Source organism: Tupaia chinensis, unplaced genomic scaffold (genome assembly GCF_000334495.1).
Source record: "Tupaia chinensis unplaced genomic scaffold, TupChi_1.0 Scaffold000085_1, whole genome shotgun sequence".
Classification (NCBI taxonomy): domain Eukaryota; kingdom Metazoa; phylum Chordata; class Mammalia; order Scandentia; family Tupaiidae; genus Tupaia; species Tupaia belangeri.
The window spans coordinates 2,235,559-2,243,032 of record NW_006159547.1 but is presented as its reverse complement, the minus strand read 5'-3'; the positions used below and the strand labels follow the sequence as shown (position 1 = coordinate 2,243,032).

At 39.3% G+C, this 7,474-nt stretch overlaps 1 pseudogene; it reads right to left on the bottom strand.

Annotated features, from left to right (window-relative positions):
• Positions 1-6,560: 6,560 nt before the first annotated feature.
• Positions 6,561-6,952, bottom strand: LOC106734275 (40S ribosomal protein S15a pseudogene; annotated as a pseudogene).
• Between the last annotated feature and the right edge of the window lie 522 nt (positions 6,953-7,474).

Below are 7,474 nucleotides of genomic sequence, written 5' to 3'. Positions count from 1 at the left end.
ACACGCGCCCGGCATGAGTTTTAAGCCACCAGGTCTGGGACGCGAACCGCGGTCGACTACGTGAGAGTCCAGCGACATAGCCATTATGCTAACTGCTGGTCCCTCTGAGGAAGAAACCTAAACTTCCTGTTTTAGCAATTCAAAAACCATTTACCGAGGAACTGCCATGGACAAGTCACTATTTTAGGCATCTTCAGGGTACAAAGAAAAACTTTTCCCTAAAATTGCTTAGTGAATAACTGAATATCTAGTAAATAAATAGAATACAACCAGTAAAGAGGTGTACAGCATAAGAGGGGTAACCATAAATTGCTGTAGGGTCTCATAGGAGGGTATGATAAGGGAGTCAAGCAGGAAATAGGGAGTGGGATGAAGATGGAAGGGCACTTGCAGCACAGAGGCTCATGAGAGGAAAGGCAGAGAATAAGCTGATTTCTAAACTATGGACATAATTTGCTATATGTCTGTTTGAGAGTTAACAGGCCTTTTCAGGACCAGCAGCTGGTGTAATGGCTATGTCGCTGGACTCCCACATAGTCGATTGCAGTTCGAGTCCTGGACCCAGTGGCTTAAACTCATGCTGGGTGCATGTGCGTGCATGCATGCCCAAGATCCCAGGAGGAGAATGGAGGAGAAGGGATTGCGGCGTGGCCATCCCCACTGGGGGGGGGGGTTGATTTCTCGCCTTCTGTCTCTCTGTCTCTTTCTGTCTTTCTGGCGAGTGCACGAGCCCTATAGCAAAAACCTCTCAAACAAAAAAAATAACCAAAAATAACCGAACAGGCCTTTGCATGTCCTCCCTCCTTTTTCTTTTCTTTTTTTCTCTTTCTTTCTTTCTTTTTTTTTTTGTTTTGAATTAAAGCAACTAAATAGTACCAAATCTCAGTCTTTTGCTATTCAGAAAGTATTTAGGTAGCATAGATATATTATTCTGTATCATGTTACTATGGTTGTCTGTTTTTTTTGTAACAGTGAGATATAACTTTTATTTATTTATTTAGTAAACGGTTAGGGTTAGTTGATCTTCACTAAAGGGCTGGGTATAATGGAATAGACAAAAATAATTAAGACAAAATCACTACTTTGAAGAAATCACAGTGCTGTGGGTGTGGTAAGAGATAGAAAGGTTATCAGCTGGTTAAAGAAACAACAGGGTAATGAATACTGTGGTATAGGTATGAATAAGTTACCATAGGAGCTAAGCCAAGGGAACCCCAAACTCTGGCTTGGACAGGTGGGAGGAATCAAAGAAAATGTGGAGCCTCAGAAGCAGGCAGGAGTGGAAAAGTATCCCAGAGATAGCCATAATATGTGAGAAGTGAATGGGAAGTGAGAGAATAGTACCAATGTGGGTAGCTTTTCCTACTTTTGCAGATTTGTAGCTGTGCTTTGGCAATGTTTTTACTGATCTGTATTTTTTTTTTTTAAAGGAAGAAATAGAACAAAGAAAAAAAGATAGAACAAGAAAGAGGATAAAGAAGACATGGTTCTAGTCTGCAGTTTGTTCGCTGCATAACTGAGAGGAGTTACTTAACAGGGTTGTTGGGAAAGTCATGATGGATTTTTCTGTGCAAAAATAGAATACCTAATATCTCTGGGCATCTGACCATTTGGATGAGCCAGAGGACCTTAAAACCAGCAGATGGCATAATAGTTACATCATTGGACTCTCATGTAGTTGACTGTGGTTCGAGTCCCGGACCTGGTGGCTTAAAACTCAAGCTGAGCGTGTGTGCATTGAGTGCTCAAAATCATGGTTAGAGAATGGTGGAGAAGAGATTGTGGCAGGGCCATCTCCCCGGCGGGGGAGGGGGGTGATTTCTCACTTTCTGTCTGTCTCTCCAGTGAGTGCATGTGCCTTGTAACAAAAATCTCTCTCTAAAAAAACAAACAAACAAAGGCTTCTAACCTAACTCTGCTAATGAAATTGGACATACATATGTGGATGGATGCTGGACCAAGACTGTTAGGTCAGCCTTTGCTAAGAAACAAGGAAACCTGTTTTTAGACAGTTGTTCTCCATGACTGAGAAGTGTTAGGCTTTCATCCAGCAGCTGTGGCTATTCATCAGCTGTTTTCCTTAAAGAGGGAGGCACTGATTTTTTTTTTTTAAAACATTCTGACACCTTTCATTGTTCAGTGTCAGTACTGCTCATGAACCACGTAATATGGTGATAAGAATTGAAATTACTCATTGACATTATCGTGAGGCTATTTTGAAAACATTATCTCACTTCATTTCCTAGAATATCATCAACTCCCCACAATATCAATTCCTTAAAAGAGAATGTTGTTTTTGTTCCAACTGAAGTAAAAATATTTTAGTGAATTTTGTTTTCAGCATTGCTAATTTCCTTCCCAAATACTTTGGGCAAAAATATAAGAATTGCTAAAATACTTTTTGCAAACTCTGGACATAGCACAGGTTCTGATGTAGCTCACTCAAATCTGAAGTTAGCCATTTTCTATAATTTAGCTTTCCTTTTTGTATAGATTATCTGCATTGTGAGTTACTTTGCACAATCTCAAATCCTGGATGGGATTTCTTTCTCCATTACCTGTGGGTTTGCCATCACTTTCCTCATCCCCGCCCTTCCCCACCCTTCCACCACAAATTGGCATTTTATATATTCCCAAAGATGGAAAAAGTAGCTTTCATGTTACCTAAAGGTTTAGTTTGACTTATTTCCAGTAATATGGAAGAGTGGTTAATAATCATACACACCTCTTGTCTGATCTTGAATCCTTATGTGAACCAGGTGAGAGAGCATTCAGTAACATTTTTATTATGGGAGGATTATTTTCAAAATTTTAGTAAGTTCCAGTTTTCTTTGCCTTTTCTGATTTATTGATAGAGTCATGCATTCACTTCCCTATTTCATTCATGTTTTATGTTGCTGTCTAAAATGCTATACATAGCTAATTTTTAGGCAGCATTTTTAAGTAAGTTTAGAGCAGTAATAGTTAAAGGGGAAGAAGGCTGGTGAGCAGCATTTTATGACATCCCAAGGCAGAGGCACAGTGAGATGATTAAAGCTTCTGGGAGGCCCAGGGCTTGATGGCTTATGTTTCACCCATTGGAGCTTGTTTCAGCAATGGTATTGCTTCCACTGCATGAGTCACAAACATTAGAATAGGCAATATCACTAACCAGGTGCAATGGAAAAAAGCTTCTTAACATGGAAAATATGTGATGGTTAAATTACACATCAGTATAACTCCCAGGACTAGATTTTTTAGGGCTTGTTAATTACTTTTTAAAAAAGGTTATTTATTTATTAGTTTGTTATAGTGTATGTGTGCTTACCAGAGAGAGACAGAGGAAATAAGAAAGCACTCCCTAAGGGGATGATCATGTTGCAATTCTTTCTTCTTAACTCTCCTCTCAGAATTTTGGACATGAATACACATGCACTTGGTGTCTTCTCAAGCTGCCAAGTTCAGGACTTGAACTATGCAATTGGCCATGTGGGATCCAGCCTTAACCAACAAGCCACCTGACTTATTCTCAAGATTTAGTTTTATTTATTTCCGTTATGTGAGCAAGAGAGTGAAAGAGGAGACTGGCCTTTGACACTGTGATCCTACCCTCAGCCTTGCAGACAGTCAGGATCATGGGTGCTCCCAGCATTTTCAGGTCAACCTGGGATCTGAACCTAGGCCTCCCTGTGGCCACTAAGGCTGGGCCTCCCTAATAATATCTTGAATTAATGAATGTATATGAGTAAACACATGTTAGGTTGTTGAGGTTGTTGCTAGCATTATTAGCCAATGAGCAGAATTTCTTGAAGGCAAATTTAAACTAAAAATAGATAATTAATTTTCTGAAAGGATAATTTGTAAGACTGCTTCACAGGGAATTTAGCAATAAGCAATTCTGCTAACTTGACTTTTTCAGTTATAGCCTTTCTTCTTGTATTTCTTTGGAATAACACCTAATTAACGTACAGTAATCACACTTTTTGCTTGTCATTTAATATAGCACTTGTTTTTCAGTTTTCTTTTTTAGTATGTTTGCATATCAAACAATGCCTTTAAAGCTAATGCAAGGATTGTGCCTCTAATTTAACATTTTTGTGCAATGTTTTAGATCATCCTTCTGAGATTATTATTGAACACTGCTTTGTTTTTGGGTGGTTGTTAATATTTAATATATTATGTCTGCTAATTTAGAAGAAAAATATTCTCCTAATTTTTCTTTAGTATAGGTTATTTTATTTGCTATTTTCTGGGTCTTAAGAGCACAAAGAGACTGATAAAATAGCTAAATAACAATGAATGTGATTGTGGAAAAATAGAAAGTGTTAAACTCTTATCGTCAGTCAATATGCCTTGCTTTAGTTTCACAGGAATTTGATGTCTCTTGGCCTTAGCCACTTTCAAAATATCCTAATCTTTTTTGGAACAGTGGCTCCAGGACTAAAAGATGGGTGAGGCATCCTCTCCTGTGTCAACAATATAGAAAGGACCATGGGTGAGCATCAATTTGAACTGGCAATAGTATTTAGACAAAGACTTTGAAAAGAAAAGAGAATACTCTTAACAATTGATCCCAGGAAATCAGTGTGTAATGAACTAAAATAAGATCCAGACCAAGCGAAGAACAAAGGTGAGTAGCCACTCTGGTTGCATAGTGAGTGAGGTCATTCCATTTACTGTGTGTGCATTCATGGAGTGTAAGGGTGTGTGCATGCACACACATGTGTATGTAGGGAATGAAAGGTTGAGGCAGACCAGGTAGAGGATGTTCTCCATACAATTAAGTCAGCCGCTTTCTTTTTCAGCTTCAGCTAAATGTTGCCATGTGGACCCCATGTCACTGGATCTTCTCACTTTTGAAAAGAAATGGCGAATCTGCCATTTTATAGGAAATATGTCAGATTTTAAATGTATTACCATGTTAAAGACAAGTGTGTGAACCAAACTGACTGTGCCTGTGGGCTGATGGGACCCTTCTGCTATCAACTGGTTACTTCTATTCAAAGCTGATTTCAGAATTACATGCTATATTGCTGAGAATTGTGCTACTTATTAACTGGAGAACCTCAAACTCTTGATCTAGAAAATGTCTCTAAGGAGACATAGCCAGACCTCAGACTTCAGACCTCAAGGTTGTTTTGAAAGTTAAATAAGACAATTTATATAAAAGTTTCTTCTACAATGTGAAACAGATAATAAGGCTCAGTAAACACTGGCCCTCACACAGTACTGAGCACTGGATTGGTCTTTTTCATGTCCACATTCGTGGCAAGCTTAGAACGATTAAGTGGTTATCTGTATTACATGATTTAACAGTGCCCTCCTCCCTCAAGTCTCTTACATATTGGAAAGATTTGAGATTAATCTTTGCAGCTATAGGTACTTAAATAGAAATGACCCTACCAAGGATAAGAGGGCATGGGAGTGTGAGGTGTTGGACACTGTGTAAACTGTGTAGATGTAGCTATTATACCTCTGTGATCTTCTGCTCCTCGGTCCCATAGTCTAGTCCTTTAGAGATCACTTATGCCCAGAGCTTACTTTCAGCCTTCTACCAGACACCCGAGACAGCTACTTTTCTGAATATAGCCAACCATAAACCCAGTTATTTCCAAGAACCAGGAATGGCAAGTGAATAAAAGGTTTGCTCTTTCTGGGTTTTGGAGGCATCTAGATTTCCTTATAAAAAAGGTACAAGGAAAACCTGTCTTCATCTTCTACAGCCTATGTTTCTTGCTAGTTTCCCCCCATGTTCCATCCCACCATGGCCTCTCTATGATACATATTAGAGAACCATTCCTTAGAGATCAGAAGGTGTCAAAAGTCTCTTTGGGCTGGATGAAGAAGCAGCTTCACCTTGCCAGCCAGCTCCAGGGATTGGGCTGCTCAGCATTTCAGACTGAGTAAAAGTTAAAAGCTTATCAGGCTCAGCATAGAATTTGAGTAAAAGTTAAAAGCTTATCAGGCTCAGCATAGAATGGTATCCAATCTATTGGTTATGTCTTCCATAGGCTCAGGAGGAGGAGATAGACAAATATGCTGATTCTGTTCCTAGTAAATGTAAATACTTATTTAAAATTGATTTGGAAATCAGTAAAACAAGGTAAGTTGGCTCAATCTGCCCCCAGATTTACTTTTGGTGTGTTAAAACTGAAGGGCAGAGGCCATATTTTTAGTGTTTTACTAATATTTTCATGTCATTTTGTCAAGTATAATGAATCTTTTTTCGGTCGTTGCTTGTTTGTTAGTTTTTTTTTTTTTTTTCTTTTTTTCCCATAGGGTATATATGCTTGCTAGAGAAAGAGAGAGACAGAGAGAAAGTGAGAAATCACTGCCCACCTCCCCCCAACCCCAGGGTAGGCCATGCCACAATCCCTTCTCCTCCAGTCTCCACTCAGGATTTTGGGCATGAATGCACATGCACCTGACTTGATGGGTCCGGGACTCAAAGAGTGGTTGGCCATGTAGGAATCTAGCACCTTAACCACCACATCATCTGCTGGCCCCTGAATCTTCAATTTTTTCTTTTTTTTCTCAATGAGGCACTTTGTTTGTATTTTCTAGGGATGTGTATTACATCCCTAGAAAAAGAATCCCAGGATTTTCCCCTCCTGTGTTTCCGTCTTGCTTCTTCATGGTCCATGATGCCAGCTGAGGTTGTCAATACAATGAAACCAAACTGACGCGATGGGAACAGATTATTGTGCCATTTCTCTAGATCTTTGAGTTGCACATCAAATCTGGGGCTGATCACTCCACACTTGTTTAACCTGCCAGTGAGGTTCACAGCAACTTTTCCAACTTTGTGGTCATCAATGATTTCAAATTCGTCAATGTAACCATGCTTCATCATCACGATTAGAAACCCGACAATGACTTTGGAGCATGGCCTAATAAAAACCTGGCTTTTCCCTCTTTTTTCAGCATTATTGATGCTCCTGAGGGCATCAGCCAGGACATTCATGTGCACCATTATGGTGGCACAGAAAGATGAAGGAAAGAGCCTGAATCTTCATTTTTGAGATAATGAACAAGGGAATTAGCTCTTGTCCTTTATAAATACTGTTTCTTTTTCTTGTCCCCTTCCTCTTCCTTTGCTGCTATACCCTTCCTTAACTTCTGTGTATATAACTTCTGGCTCAATAAACTCACATTCTAGATAAAAAGTGGTTCTGTCTATGAAGGTGATTCAAATAATGAAAAACCTGAAAACTTAGGGTTCCAAGTTCCCTATGGTTTTTCTGGCAACACTTTCTCAAGAAGACATTCTTGCTCTGCCTAGGCCACATGCCTAGGTTGTTAGGAAAGTCATGATGCATTTTTTTGCATAGAACAACATAGAAAAATGTCATGACTTTTTCAGACCCAGTAGTTTTCTGAGATAAATTTACAGTTATGGAGACCTTGGGTGGCAACTCAAAATGCCTTTAGGGACCAGCGAAGTGTAAAGAAGGCTGGTTATGGGAAGGCAGTGAGGTAATAAAGGTACCTATCC